This window comes from Miscanthus floridulus, chromosome 8 (genome assembly GCF_019320115.1).
Source record: "Miscanthus floridulus cultivar M001 chromosome 8, ASM1932011v1, whole genome shotgun sequence".
NCBI lineage: Eukaryota > Viridiplantae > Streptophyta > Magnoliopsida > Poales > Poaceae > Miscanthus > Miscanthus floridulus.
This window is the reverse complement of record NC_089587.1, coordinates 109,032,836-109,049,726: the sequence shown is the minus strand read 5'-3', so window position 1 is coordinate 109,049,726 and position 16,891 is coordinate 109,032,836. Positions and strand designations below refer to the sequence as shown.

General features: G+C 41.4%; 2 non-coding genes across 2 annotated transcripts; both read left to right on the top strand.

Moving 5' to 3' along the window:
* The first annotated feature begins 5,090 nt into the window (after nt 1-5,090).
* On the top strand, nt 5,091-5,195 carry LOC136478605 (small nucleolar RNA R71). The gene has a single exon (XR_010764328.1). It is a non-coding gene; the product is annotated as a small nucleolar RNA R71 (small nucleolar RNA).
* Nucleotides 5,196-8,218: 3,023 nt separating this feature from the next.
* On the top strand, nt 8,219-8,327 carry LOC136478746 (small nucleolar RNA R71). The gene has a single exon (XR_010764459.1). It is a non-coding gene; the product is annotated as a small nucleolar RNA R71 (small nucleolar RNA).
* The last annotated feature ends 8,564 nt before the right edge of the window (nt 8,328-16,891 follow it).

The window sequence follows — 16,891 nt, the reverse complement described above, 5'->3', positions numbered from 1 at the left end:
TGTCATCAATACACCAAAACCTACATTAGGGGCAAATGCACTTTCAATCTCCCCCTTTTTGGTAATTGATGACAACTAACTTATGCTTTTATAAGATTGAAAGAATGTAAAGCTTTTGAACCCCAAAATTTATGGAGAGCTCCCCCTTAATATGTGCAATGAATTTGAATTTCAATGATGGTCATTTTTCCATCATTTGCATATATAAAGATACCAAAGCTCCCCCTAAATTTTGCAATTCATGGGGTGCAACAAGTGTATGTGAATAAGTAAATATCCGTGAAAAAGAGATGCAATACGACATGTTATATTCACAAACCAATAAAAAGAAGGTGACGACCAAGATCTCAAAGTAGAAACTTGAACAACACATGGCCATCAAAATATAACATTCATCACTCACATGTAGAGACAAACACAATAGCTAATAAGATAGATAGATAGATAAGCATTACTTGTCCAACAATCATCCATCACACAAATATATAGTTGTCCATCCCATAGTGCCACCACACGACATAGTTCATACAAGCTAAAAAAGTTTTAAAGTCTCGAACCAAGCCAACTAACTTATTACATAGATAGATCAAAGCCTAACACTCCCCCTTTGTCAACAAATGCCAAAAGGGGTAGGCCGCGTGAAAGAAATGACTACTCGTCCTCGTAGTCCTCATCATCATCATGGTCACCACCATCATCGTCGTCGTTGTCATCATCATCATCATCTTCCTTGCGGTACTCCTCCTCATCATCAACTTGTTGCTTAACATCAACTTTTTGCTTGCCACGGCGACGGGGCTGATCGGACGACTCCCCATAATACTCCTTGCAAGCCTCATCATAAAGCTCAAAGGGATCACAAAGTGGCTCCAAGGCACGAGGTGGAGCGGAGTGAATGTCCAACTTTTGCTCAATGCGGTGCATCCTCCCTAACATCTCGTGCTCTCGCTCAGCACAAGCACAACAAGCTCCAAACATATACTTCATGAAGAACTTGAACTTGCTGGGGGGACTTGTTACTAGAGGAGGAAGAAGAGGCTGGCTCTTCACTAGTAGCCCGACGAGAGCGAGAAGCATGAGGTGGAGAGGCACAGGAGGTGGATCTGGAAGCACAAGCACCCTTGGCCTTCTTGAGCTCATCCTTGGACTTAGGAGACATGGTGTTGGAAATCTTGAGTATGGTATGATAGGCGTCGGTTGGAAACTTGATGCCTAAAACTTGCTCAATGATGTGCATAATGTAGGGAGCATACGAAAAGTGCCTCAGTACATCCTCACTAGCTTGAGTGATCCTATCCCAAATGTATTCACCAATGGAGAACTTAGTGAGATGCTCGCCAAAATAATCAAGCACCACTGGTGAATCATACCGAAGAAAGGTAGAATCACCTCCCTTGGGATAGAGAATTTGGCGAAGGATGTTGTTCAGCACATAGTAGTAGGGCTTGAGATAAACTCTCTTGCCATCAGCCCGATGACCTACCAAGTACATATACTGATACTCCGAGATGGCAAGCTGGTTAAGATCAGAAATCCGGTGTTGGTTGCAACCCTCTTTGCCAAAACCAAGAAGGCAAGAGAAAGTAATTGCATCAACCTTGTAATGCTTGCCCTCAGTGGTCCAATGGATGTAACGGTTAGGGATGTCCAAATGATAAGTGGCATAAAACTGACAAATAATCTCATTGTTCCATGGCTTGTGGAATTCCATCAACTTCTCAAGCCCCATTCTCTTCAAATCACAGACAAGCTGCTTGATCTCCAGCTCAGGCATCTGACCAAGACTGTATGTGTTAATATACTTCATGTCAAGGACTGGAGGTTCCCCCATCTTGCTGTGGAGAAAATGGCGATGGACCAAGTGATCATAAAAATCAAAATGAAAGGGATGCCAAAACCGATACTCAATCCGCAAATCCTTGCCTTCTTCCGCATAAAGATTGCTGGCACGCTGTTCTCGGAGCCGCTACACATTGTGACTATAGTCAACTAATAAATACGACATGTAACCACCGACATCATTGGGTGTGTGCTGAGGCTCCCGGATGGTGGGACGAATGCCTTGGAAGGGGACAAGATGGCTCTCTCCAAACTGAATGATGCCATTAGGAGGAGAGAGAGGACACACCTCTAGATCAATGGTGCGGCCCTCTTGATCTAAAGCTTCTTCAGTAGGGTCAACTATGGGAATGCGACCAATGCTGGGTACCCATTCCCATTGCGTGGCACCCACGCGAGGAGGAGGGTCAACCGAAGCTTGAGCAGAATCTTGAGCTCCACGAGCACGAGCAGCGTGGCCATGACCACGAGAACCAGCGGCATCACGTGGATAGACGGCCCTGGTATGACCTGATGGCTTAGAAGAGCCGGCGGGGTCGTTGTTCTTCTTGGACCTCTTCTCTTGATGACGGGGAGGACTGTCATCGCTATCAGAGGCCATGGCTACGTGAAAAGCGAAAAGAAACTAAGAACCAAGGCAAAGAAAAGTGAACAAACGTCTAGAGTTAGAGAAACATGAATGGAGTGACCATCGAGGGGTCGGGAGTTCTAGCTCAGAGCCGGGACTTCTAGCTACCAGGACTCCCGGCGGCTACCGGGATTTTCGACGCCCATGATGGCTAGCCCATTCATGGGTCTCCAAATCGAGACAATCATCCACACAAGAAAGGTAGAGAAGAAGAGAGGGAAGAAGAATAGAGGCAAATTGCAAGGTACATTGCAATTAGGTTTAGGGTTAGCCATGGAGATTGTACCTTGAGGGAGGGACAGAGAGAAGATTGAAGGCGAAATCCTTAGCACCAACTACGAGCATGAGCAAATCCATGAACGATGCCAACGATTCCACGGCGACCACGAACGGATCAACTAGCAGATCGACCAAACCACACCGGGACCTTCAACTATCGATGGAGAGAGGATGAGGTCGATGCTGGGAAGATGAAGGAGGGTAGGGAAGGGTGAGGCCAGAGCTCCCGGTAGCCGGAGAGGTGGGCTGGAGCTCCCGGTAGCGTGAGGGTGGCGCGGGGGCGCTAGGGAGGAGCGGGTGAGTGGGAGTGAAAATGGGCCGAGCAACAGTCAAAAGAGGGGTTTTAACCCTAGGTCAAGATGGGAGTGGTCAAAAGTCATGCAGGGGCAAAGTGGTGCTGACTAGATCTGCGTCGGGAGGTCCAGCGCTGAGCCAGGACTTTCGGTTTGAGCCAGGACTTCCGACACAGGAAGACTAAAAAATTCCTAGCTCGAACTCACCACACCATGTGGGGCAAAAATAAAATGGACACTTACATTTTTGCATGCGACTAGATTTCAATCAAGCATTACAAGGCAAAAGTCACATATGAAAACAACAAAATAGATTTTGAAAGCATCAAACAATATTTTTGCAAATCTTTTTCTGCTAGCTAGATAAAACAAGGTATGTGCAAGACATCAAGCCATATTACGAGAATCAATTATATTTATCTCACTCCTCAAATCACAAAATCTTGACTCATCTATGCGCTTTGTGAAGATATCGACTAGTTGCTTTTCGGTGCTTAGATGCTTGTTGGTATTTATTAACTTGCTACTTGTTTTAGTAGTCACCTAATGTATACCTACATCTCTTAACATTACTTACCAGGTTGTCATCCCTAGTGATGATGCTAGAATTGCTTGTTGGTACTACGTAGCATTACTACTAGAATAATACTAAATAGTTCGTTATTAATTTATGTGACTAGGAGGATTATATAGATATGAATGAAAAGGAATCTACAAGTGAACAGATAATTATATCATTGTAGCACTTCACCCGAGAGTATTATAGGTATCGTTATTTATATTTTTACCATAGGGAAGGTCTAGCATGGACAAGTATTGATAACTTATACTATTGATGGAGAAGTAAACCATAACCAATATTCTATTCATAACAGGGGTAAGTCATAGGATAAGATATATATGATAAGTATTGATCAATGATAATGATAAATCACTCAAGGTACTCCTTTCTATGGCATTAGCATGGTCAGGTAGAATATTAGAGGAATAATTCCTAAGTCATTCTTAATTATAAGTCAAAGCATACATTGATTAGTGCAATTACACCTAATAGTCATTGCTAAGATCATTTTCATAACTACACATAAGGGATATTACTAAGGGAGATTAAGAACAGAGCTTGTCCCCCTTTGTAACCAGATCCTACGTGCTACCTACATCGGGGAGTGGACTACAAAGGACTCAATGGGAGTGTCACGTCCGCGATCTACCACATGACCCAGAATATAGGGTGTATCCATAGGTAAACAACTTATAAGCACCATGCTTACACAATATTGACCACCCACCCATGGATCCTTAGGGTGAGCGCTATACGAACATATGCATGAATATGATGATAATCCAACTATACTAGGTATATAATCAAAGTAGATGATGAACATTATAACGAAGAACATGAATAAGATTAATACTAATATTGTCATAACAATTGTAGCAAGCATATAAAAGTAATAGAGATACAAAAGAGAGAGGGGGTACAAAGATTATACCGAACCATGCTCTTGACATGATCGGGAATCCAAGTGAAGCCTGCTTGCCTCCCTCTAGACCTAGCCTAACTAGCTATGCCCTAGAATATGATGGAGCTCTGAGGATGATTAGGGTTTCTGTCTTCTAAAATGACTTGATGCCTCAGGGGGGTGGCAGAGGCTGGTATATATAGGCTGAAGTGTCCATCATGAGCCCTTGGATCAAATTGACTTAAAGAATGACGTAGATGCAACCTAGGAGGCGATAGAGAACCGACATAACAATGGAGGATGACATGTGGGCCATGGGGGACCGGGCGGCCGGCCCCACCTGGTAGCCCCTCAGGCTTTGCCTCGGTGTGGAGTCCTCTCAAGTCTTCTAGAGTCTTCTGGTGTCGCAGAAGGTCTGCTTGGATGTTGCATGACGACCAGCCTTGATTAGAGGCAATCTTCTCCATAAGAGTTTCAGCTTTTCCAAGAGTGAGTGACATGAATGATCCTCTAGCAGTGGCATCGGGTTGTTCATGAGCTTTCTAAGATAATCCATGGTAGAAACTTTGCATGAGCAACCAATCTTCCATTCCATGGTGAGGAGAATCTGAAATATATTCTTAGAAACGTTCCCATGCTTCTGGAATGGTCTCTCCCTTTTGCTGTTGAAAGTTGGAAATCTTTCCTCTTAATGCATTAGTCTTGCCCACTGGAAAGAACTTTTCTAGGAAGACCTTTGAACACTTTGCCCATGTATTGATGTTGTCTTTGTTGGTGTAGTACCATTGCTTCGCTCTTCCCAATAGTGAGAATGGGAACAAGCGAAGTAATATGATGTCTTGAGCAATGTCCTTGATGACGTCTGTGCTACTAATTTTCAAAAAAATGTGAAGATGAGCACTAGCATCTTCATGTGTCTTTCCACTAAATGGGGTAGCTTGTACCATGTTGATGAGGCTTGGCTTGAGCTCAAACTCAAGGTTGTTGGTTTTGACTATTGGTCCAGTGTGAATGTTCTCGGTGCTCAGAGCAGAGAACTCACATAGAGTTTTGTCAGCCATAGCTCAGAAACTGGTGTTGAGCTACCTTTTGATTAGGTTGATTTTGATTGAAAGTTGTTGGTGAATCACAACCAATTCTGTAATACCCTGTATAGAATATGAACAGCGACAAACAAGGGTAAGCCTGCTAAAGTAGAGTTGTTATGGATTTATCAATAAGTATTTATTTGATCAATTCTCTATAGCCATGTGCCCCTCCCTGGTAATAGTGCCAGAAATGCTTGTTAACATTTCTTAGCATCACTCTTTACTAAGTTGTCATCCCTAGCATGATGCCAGAAATGAGTGGTTGGTAATTATTAATGACACTTGTAAACTCAGAGAAAATTATATATGTTAAAGTAAAGTATCCACAAGCGCACAGATAATATACCATTGTAGCATTTCACCCAGGAGTATACCGAGTATTGTTATTTATATTTTATCCATAGGGAGGAGCTATGGAATTGTTGGCAAAGATATATTGACAAATATATATACTTATGATAAAACCACTCTCATGCTATGGCAAGGGTAAGTCAAATGATAAATAAATGATAAGTATGAAGCATTGATAGTAATTCTAGAGATAGAAATAGAGACTCATAAAATGTAGTATGGCTAGGCAAGAGATTCGGTAAGAGCAAAAGATTCCTAAGTCATTCCTTATTTACTAAGTCTTTTATACACCCAAGTATATACACTTTCATCTATAGCATAATTAACTTTGGATCTATGCATAAGGAACATTACTAAGGAAGATCAAGAACAAAGCTTGTCTCCCTTCACAACCGTGTTCTACTTGCTCTACAAATGGGGAGTGGACTACAAAGAACTCAATGTGAGTGTCACATACACGATCTACCACATGACCCAGAGTGCAGAATGCATCTGCAGGTAAACAATATCTAAACACCATGCTTACATAATGTCGACCACTTAACCCACGCGCATCTTGGGCTAAGCTTTTTGTGAACATATGCATAAACTCATTATCAATCACAACTATATCAAGTATATAACTAGAGAAAACTTGGAACATAATAAATAGCAACATAATATTGAAGTAGCACAAAGTCATAAATAAAGAGATACAATGGCTATACAATCTACAGACAGCAGATCCGGAATCCTCTCGGGAACAAAGGTTCATTACTGAATAAATATTCATACGTTACCATGGACATTATATTGACACTAGATCCAATGTCGCAGAAGGTCTTGTGGAAGATTCTTTGTCCAATGGTACACTTGATCGTCGATACGCTAGGATCATCCTTCTTAGCAAGGAATGGTGAAGTGAGGAGGTGGTCGTACTCAGATCGGAGTGTGTTGATCATGTTGAACGTTTCTTCTTGTGGCTGACTAGTCTTGTTCTTCCTCCTTCTTCGATTGTTCTTCTTCTTGGTCACTGTTGTCTCTTTGGGCAAGTATGCCTTTTGTGGATGACTAGGAGATTGTAAGATGCGGTTCTTAAAAGAGAACTTCTCCTTTTTATCCTTGATTGTGAAACAGATCTTAGCACAGTCCACGTAGATTATGGCCTTCACGGTGCTTAGGAAAGGTTGGCCTAGGATGATAGGTGCCCTTTCATCTCCACATGTTTCCAAAATCACAAAGTCTATGGGCACATATGATTGTCCCACTCAAACAATGGCATATTAAAGGACTCCCTTGGGGTAGTAGAGTGACTGATCTGCAACCTGCAAATGCATATTTGTGTATAATAAAGTATCTCCATTAATTTTATCATAGATTACCTTAGGTATGATGTTGACACTTGCTCCAAAGTCACAGATAGCTTCCTAGAAGATGTGAGGTCTAATGGCAATGGGGATGATAGGTCTCCCTAGATTGCTCTTCTTGTCAGGCAAGGTATAATCTATACACCTTTCCGTCGATGGCTCCATGTAGTAGTAAGCTGCATTGTGAATATCAACAAGATTTGCAGTTTCTATATCTTTCGGCTGCCCTAGAATCTTACCTTTGTCGGACGGAGGAACAGCAGCCGCCAGCTGAGCTATTTGTGATTTTATCATTTTTATTAAAGCTATGTTGGTTCTTAATGGCATAAGCAAAGCTATCCATTCTGTTATTCATATTCTCTAGAATTTTATCATTGGTAGCTACCTTTCTAGATAATCCTTCCATAAGTCTAGATTAGCCAGCAATTAATTCTCTCAAGGGTGGTTGATTGAAGTTATTATAATTATTACCTTGAGGGTTACCTTGGTAGTTTGGCCTCTGTTGCTGGTTCCATCCTTGATTCTATTGAGGACGATAGTAGTTGTTGTTGACAAAGTTCACATCCTCTTGGGTTTTAGGATAGCTGTTCCCTAAATGCCCAGTGTTGCCACATACTTCACACGTCATGCGGGAACCATGAATGTGCATGACTTCTTGCTTTTCATTAGCTCGATCTTCGAGCTTGTTCATCAGTAGGTCCATCTTGGCAGATACCATGTCTACCTCCTTGAGTTTATGCATACCTACACCTCTCTTGTGGGTCTAAACATGTTCTTCATTCCAGCCTTGGTTGGAGGCCATCTTCTCCACAAGGGTGGTCGCAGCTGGAAATGTAAGTGACAAGAATGCACCTCCAGTAGCAGCATCCATGGTCTTATGGGTACTATTGGTCAACCCATGTTAGATCGTCTGCATGAGTACCAATTCTCCATCCCATGATGAGGATATTCTGATATATAGTCCTAAAAGTGTTCCCATGCCTCAGGGACAGATTCATCATGTTGCTGCTGAGAACTTAAAATTCTCCCACGCAGAGCATTGGTCTTGCTCATGGGAAGGAAGTTTGCTAGGAAGGCAGTGGAGGAGTTATCCCATGTAGTGTTTCTATCTTTGTTGGTGTAGAACCACTGCTTTGCCTTCCCCAAAAGTGAGAATGGGAAGAGGCGAAGTAGTATGGCATCCTTGGTTACTCCCTTGATGGTGAAAGTGCTATAGATCTCTAGAAAGTGTTGGAGATGAGCACTAGCATCTTCATGTGCCTTTCCACAAAACTGGCTCGTTTGCACCATGTTTATGAGAGCCAGCTTGAGCTCGAATCCATTGTCTCCGACATTGGTTGTCGGTCCAGTACGGATGTTAGCTATAGTTGGAGCAGAGAATTCATGGAGAGTCTTGTCAGACATGGCTTCAAATGTTGGTGTTAAGCTTCACCTTATCTGGTTGTCTTTCGACTCTAAAGCTGAAACTATCTTCAGTTTAGCTCTAGTTCTCTTAAGTAATGCTTCTGGATGGTCAACATAGTTTGTCGGAAGGTCAAAACCGGTCATACATTACCCTACATAAGATATGAAAGTAGACAAAACAAGGGTAATCTTGCTTGAGCAGGGGTATATGGTTTATCTCGATCACATCAATAAGTATAAGTTTATCAATACTTCCTTTGCCTAGCTACCTTCCCCGGCAACGGCGCCATAAATGCTTGTTGGTATTTATTAACTTGCCACTTGTTTTAGTAGTCACCTAATGTATACCTACATCTCTTAACATTACTTACCAGGTTGTCATCCCTAGTGATGATGCTAGAATTGCTTGTTGGTACTACGTAGCATTACTACTAGAATAATACTAAATAGTTTGTTATTAATTTATGTGACTAGGAGGATTATATAGATATGAATGAAAAGGAATCTACAAGTGCACAGATAATTATATCATTGTAGCACTTCACCCGAGAGTATTCCAGGCATCGTTATTTATATTTTTACCACAGGGAAGGTCTAGCATGGACAAGTATTGATAACTTATACTATTGATGGAGAAGTAAATCATAACCAATATTCTACTCATAACAGAGGTAAGTCATAGGATAAGATATATATGATAAGTATTGATCAATGATAATGATAAATCACTCAGGGTGCTCCTTTCTATGGCATTAGCATGGTCAGGTAGAATATTAGAGGAATAATTCCTAAGTCATTCTTAATTATAAGTCAAAGCATACATTGATTAGTGTAATTACATCTAATAGTCATTGCTAAGATCATTTTCATAACTACACATAAGGGATATTACTAAGGGAGATTAAGAACAGAGCTTGTCCCCCTTTGTAACCAGATCCTATGTGCTACCTACATCAGGGAGTGGACTACAAAGGACTCAACGAGAGTGTCACATCCGCGATCTACCACATGACCCGGAATATAGGGTGTATCCGCAGGTAAACAACTTATAAGCACCACGCTTACACAATATCGACCACCCACCCATGGATCCTTAGGGTGAGCGCTATACAAACATATGCATGAATATGATGATAATCCAACTATACTAGGTATATAATCAAAGTAGATGATGAACATTATAACGAAGAACATGAATAAGATGAATACTAATATTGTCATAACAATTGTAGCAAGCATATAAAAGTAATGGAGATATAAAAGAGAGAGGGGGTACAAAGATTATACCAAACCATGCTCTTGACATGATCTGGAATCCAAGTGAAGCCTGTTTGCCTCCCTCTAGACCTAGCCTAACTAGCTATGCCCAAGAATATGATGGAGCTTTGAGGATGATTAGGGTTTCGGTCTTCGAAAATGACTTGATGCCTTAGGGGGGTGGCAGAGGCTGGTATATATAGGCTAGAGTGTCCATCGTGAGCCCTTGGATCAAATTGACTTAAAGAACGACATAGATGCAACCTAGGAGGCGGTGGAGAACCAATATAACAATGGAGGATGACATGTGGGCCATGGGGGACCAGGTGGCCTACAAGTGGGGCCAGCCAGCCCCACCTAGCAGCCCCTCGGGCTCCGCCTCGGTGTGGAGTCCTCTCGAGTCTTCTAGAGTCTTCTGGTGTGTGTTTCACTATGGATAAGCGCTATTAACTCTGATATCTAGGTCCACCTTGATGGTTTTCTGAATAAATCCTGCAGAAATCATAGATTCCCCAAAACTCATGGAATTTGTTAGTTTAAACCTCTAGACCTTTGTTGGTGATCATATTTATGCCCTTATGCATGTTATATTGATGGTTTATAATGTTTGTTAACTACCATCAACAATTGTGAATTACGATATCTCCTTTGGCTTTGTGGTCTCTCAAAAAGTTATGCTAGATGTCTATGTGCTTTGTTCGAGAGTGGTTTGCATGGTTGTTTGTCAACTTAATGGCACTCTCATTGTCACACAAAAGGGGAATCTTGGTTAGCTCACAACCAAAGTCCTTGAGAGTTTTCTTCATCCAAAGTAGTTGGGCACAACATGCATCGATCGCCACATACTCAGCTTTAGCGGTGGACAAAGCAACGGAGTTTTGCTTCTTAGAGCTCCAAGATACCAAAGACCTACCAATAAATTGGTAAGTTTTGGTAGTACTCTTTTGATTTACTTTGCAACCAGCATAATCCGAATTAGAATAGCCAGGTAACTAGAAAGTAGAGCCCTTGGGATACCACAAGCCAAGATTAGGAGTGTGCACTAGATACCAAAAATTCTCTTAATAGCCACAAGGTGACATTCTTTCGGATTAGCTTGAAATCTTGCACACATGCATACGCTAAGCATAATATCAGGCCTAGATGCACAAATGTAAAGGAGGGATCCAATCATAAAGCGATATACCTTTTGATCGATGTCCTTTCCTCCTTGATCAAGGTCAAGATGTCCATTGGTTAGCATAGGTGTCTTGATGGGCTTGGCTTTGTCCATGTCAAACTTCTTCAACATGTCATTGTTGTACTTGGTTTGACTTATGAATGTGCCATCCTTGAGTTACTTGATTTGAAATCCAAGGAAGAACTTCAACTCTCCCATCATGGACATCTCGAACCTATTTGTCATAATCTTACTAAATTCCTCACAAAAAGCCACATTAGTACTACCAAATATTATGTCACCGACATATATTTGGCAAACAAAGATATCATTATTGACTTTGCGAGTAAATAAAGTAGCATCGGCCTTTCCTATCTCAAACCCTTATTTGAGTAGGAAATCCTTCAAGCAATCATACCAAGCTCTAGGGGCTTATTTGAGCCCATAGAGCACCTTGTCGAGCTTGCAGACGTGGTTGGGATGCTCGGGGTCTTTAAAGCCCAGTGGTTGCTCTACATACACCAACTCGGATAGGGGGCCGTTGAGAAATGTACTTTTCACATCCATTTGATATAGCTTGAAATCATGATGTGTGGTATAAGCAAGTAGAATACGAATTGATTCTATCCTTGCCACCAGTGCATAGGTCTCCCCAAAATCCAAGCCTTCAATTTGAGTAAACCCTTGAGCCACCAACCTTGCCTTGTTCCTTGTCACCACGCTATGCTCATCTTGCTTGTTGTGGAAGACCCATTTGGTTCCAATCACATTTTGCTTGGGCCTTTCCACCAAGGACCAGACTTCATTCTGAGTGAAGTTGTTCAACTCCTCTTGCATCATCCAATCTGGATCATCAAGTGCATCCTCCACCCTATGAGGTTCCAATGGAGAAACAAACGAGTAATGTTCACAAAAACTTGGTAAACGGGAACATGTTGTTACCCCTCGTCGAATGCTCCCCAAATGTTATCAACGGGATGATCCCATTGAATGGAATGATGAACTCTTGGATGTGGCACTTGAGTTGGTCTTTGGATGGGACCATCATCTTCATCATCATGGTCTTGATCGATTGGAGGATCAAAAACATGGTCTTATGGAGGGTTGTGTTCACTTCTTTCTTGATTGTTGAGTTGAGGTCGGGCTTGCTCAATCACCATTGATAGCACCATCTTCATGTGAATGACCTTGTGCATCATTTGATCTTCCTTCATGATTATTTCTTGATGTGGAAGCTTCACCATGTTCATTGGATGAAACATGATGAATGGTAGGATCATGATCAACATGCACAATGGTAAGCTTCTTCATGATCTTCATCTTGTACTTCGATAGGCTTTACATCACCAATGGCAAGCTTCTTGATAGCTTTATGTGGAGCTTCTTCATTTCCTACAATCTCAACATTGACTTTCTCCTTTTGAGAGTCGTCGGTTCCATCAAAAGTCACGCCTACCGCAATTTCAATTAAACCGGTGGTTTTATTGAAAACATGATATCCATGTTCGTTAGTACCATAACCAAGCATGAAACCTTCATCAACCTTTGGTGCAAACTTTGAGCTTTTGGATTTCTTGTTAAGTATGAAACACTTGGATCCAAAAATTCTAAAGTAGTGCACCTTAGGCTTTTTACCGGTTAGAAGTTCGTAGGCAGTCTTTTCTCTTTTCTTGTGAAGGTATAAGCGGTTGATAGCATGACATGCCATGTTGACCACTTCCACCCAATAGTTGATTGGAGTCTTGTACTCATCCAACATTGCTCTTGTGGCTTCTATGAGAGTTCGGTTCTTCCTCTCCACAATACCATTTTGTTGTGGAGTATATGGAACCAAAAACTCTTACTTGATTCCTTCTTCATCAAGGAACTCTTCAATATTGGTGTTCTTAAACTCCATCCCATTGTCACTTCTAACTGTCTTGATCTTGACATCAAACTCATTTTGTGCTCTTCTTGCAAACTTCTTAAAGATGCCCTGCACTTCACTCTTATCACACAAAAAGAACACCCAAGTGAAACGAGAATACTCATCAACAATTACGAAACCATATTTGTTACCACCAATGCTTATATAAGCGATGGATCCAAATATGTCCATGTGTAGCAATTCCAATGGTCTTTTGGTTGTCACAACATTCTTGACGGGATGTTTGGCTCCAACTTGCTTTCGGGTTTGGCATGCACTACAAATTCCATCTTTCTCAAAAGAAATATTTGTTAGTCTAAGGATGTGTTTGTGTTTTTGAAGTTTGGCCAAGTTTCTCATCCCAACATGGGCAAGACGGTGATGCCATAGCCAACCCATGCTAGATTTTGCCATTAAACAAGTCTCAGGATTTACTCTATTTGATGTGAAATCAACTAGATAGAGTTTCCTTTTTAAATGACCCGTAAATGCAATAGAGGAATCCCCCCTTCTATAGACTTCCACACCCTTATCCGTAAAGAGACAATTGTAACCCATCTCACAAAGTTGTGAAACAGACAACAAATTGTATCTCAACAAATTCACAAGTAAAACATTGGAAATTGAATTATCATTTGAGATAGCAATTTTGCCCAAACCAAGAACATCTCACAAAGTTTATCTAGACAGTTCCAAATGTGCGGCTAAGTAGCTGATGAAATAAGGCTATCGACTAGAGAGTCGATATTCAGCATGTTCATGATGCATGACAAGCAAAAACGAGCATATCGACAATTATCATTTATTCAATTGGATAGATCTAACTTAGCCAATGATCATGAAAACACGCTAAAGATGTATAAAGATAGGTGTGAGAGCATTCATATTAATTGAGAAACATATTAGCTTTTAACCAAGATAAAAACAAGTAAAAACATAGGAATAGCCAATATGTATTCTCAAAAGACAGGCTATCAACTAAAATAGTCGATTCCAATGAACGGAGACTTGCAACATGCAAACACTTGACTATTAAACGTGGATAAATACATACACCTATCGAATCTAACCTATTATCTCTAATAGTGGGGTTTGAGCCAGACCGATGCATCCATGATAAAGATAACAGATTAAATCTTTAATGAATACGAATCTATACACGCCTAATGGAATCATGAAAACATGCTGCGATCGTGAAAGCACAAGCGATCGGCTAAATAGCCGTTGCAGACATAGCATGCAGCTAGAGACTATGTTTGACCATAAGCAAAACTTACTACTTGGTGATTTCCAATCTATAGTGCTAACAGTGGGGTTCGACCGGATTGATGGCGGCCATAATAGCAGTTCTGGACCAGATTTCATCAACTAGCAAGCTTTGCTTAGGGTTAAAAATGTCCTGACCGCATGCTATCTTCGATCAAGATTGGATCAAAATGGCTAAGCTAATCGAAACCATCATCAAAGCGAGATGTAAATAGGGAAAAGTAACAAGATGTTGGTTTGAAGTGATAAAGCCGATTCGTTTCAATCTTAATCGGGCAAGGGTTGATTTTGTTACAAATAGTGAGGGTACTAATTATAACAAGATCGATAACTAGCAAATCTATTAAAACAACAAGGAAACCCTACCAATCTTAATAGATTTAACCGATAACTAATCCGTATCAAAATTTGTATGAGATACGAGCTGGACCGATGCAACCGTACAAATTTTGATAAGAATCAATGATAACTTGTATCAGTAATTGTAAGAGATACGAGCTGGACCGATGCATCCTCACAATTAACTGACAATAACTAATTTATACAAAGCTTGCAAGATTTCAGACCTAACCGATGTAGCCTTACAAACAAAGTATAAGTAGTGACGGATACTCACAGATAAACCAGAGGTCGGACTTAACCGATGGTAGCCCTGCTTGCCGAAGAACTCATCGAAATCTTCTCTACTCCTACTCCTAGATAGTGGCATAAGCCAAAAAGTAAAGGTACTGGTTTTTGATTGATCGCGGAGATGTCCATTACAATAGCCGAGGTTCAATATTTATACCCGAGGCTTGACTACGAGTCCTAGTCGAATAAGACCGGTTACAAAACTTAGAAATGAAACAAAGCTTCCTAAATTGTGATAACTTGGACCTCAATCTTTTCCTTCTATGAAGTCCAACGCGTCTTCTTGCCTCATGCCTTACCGTTCCTACGGATTGGGCCCATCCCTTTGAGACGATGACATCATCTTATTTAGCCGATTTTGATGGCAATTTAGTTAGCCAATCTTGTTGAATATTTTGAATTTCCTTGATAAATTCTGACCCTAGAGTCCTCTTATCCCGAACCATATTTCGGTGTCAACACATGCCCCCTAATTTTGGGATAAAATAATTTTATTCCAAAATTACCTCTTGTGACCGTAGCACGCGTCACGTATCCACTCTGAAACCTCTGCTCGGCTTCAAACTCTGGGATAGAGTTTTCATTATGCCCCTGTCTTCTTCACTTGGTTGTTCTGGCTATATTCCCCTTTTCGCTTCGCTTGCCAGCCGCCGCAATCTTCCTGAGCGCCAAACCCTAGTGAATCCAAAACCCCAATCTTGGCAAAGTATCCTACTATTCTTCACGGAACCTTGGGGCAGTAGTTCAACTTGGTGGCGCAACACCAATGCTTGCTCGGAGATCTAGATCTACTCCCCCAAGCTTGATGGTGACTGTTGACTTCGTTCTGGAGGTACGACTCAGAGACCTTCTTCACTAATTGTTCCTTAGTCCCCGCTTAATCTTTAGCTCATAAATCCGCTCTCCCTGGTTTTAGGATCTCAAAAATGAAATCTTGATCCCAACCAATGTTGAAAATGCATACTTTTTGAGTCTGATGGCGACCTAGATCCAACCGAGCTAATTAACTTAGAGACAAATAGGCTTCCCTTCAAGCACTCTACCTTGAGTCCCTCGGTGTGGGATAAAACTTTTAGGGCCTGGCCACTTCCTCTTGATGGATGGAGAGACTGGTATCTCAGAGTGGCCAAGACTCTTCAAGCCAGATGGGTGACTTATGACCTAGATCAATGTATAGCTCTTTCTCTGTTGAATATAAAGAAGAATGAACCTCTACTGAGATCCGCCTGCTACTTCTGGTCCAATGCTTTCAATGCCTTCATATTTGGTCATGGACCAATGACAGTTACTCTGGCCGACATTCATATACTAAACGGCCTCAAAATCATAGGGCTCCTCCAACCTTACAACCTCATTGGTAAACCAAAGCATAAGGTCCAGAGCATTAGATCTGGGGGTGGGGACGCTACATCACTGCCCACAAAAAGACTCAGAATAGGAACGCCGACCTCAAGGAGCATGCCACCTTTTTGAACATGTGGCTAGAGAAGTATCTCTTCTATGGGTCCACGTGCAGCCCAACTACTAATTATTGGTATCTGGCAGAGCAGTTATCCCGTGGCGCTGACATTCCCTTAGGAAAATGCTTGCTTGGATCCTTGTACCACTTGATGCATTAAGTATCATCAAAATTAATGATGAACGAGCCAATTGGCACAATTAATGGACCATGGTGGCTTTTGCAGATGTGGCTGAATCTACACATGTAGAAAGTTGCAGTTAATGACCTCAGAACTTTGAGCTTTCCTTTCTTAAACTACTCAGAGGCCTAGGAGAAGATCTTGAATGAAGAAGATAAATTCCATCGATGTCAATCTTTTGGTGAGGCTGCATCGGCTATTTCGATTGGTTGGGGCATTGATCAGTTCTTCAAAGGGTTTTATAAAGGGCTTCCGAACGAAGTCCTAACTTGGTTTGTCTATCCAGAGATTGCCAAATTTGAGCTCCCGATTTCTTTTAGGTTCAAGACTGCCTGTTCGGAT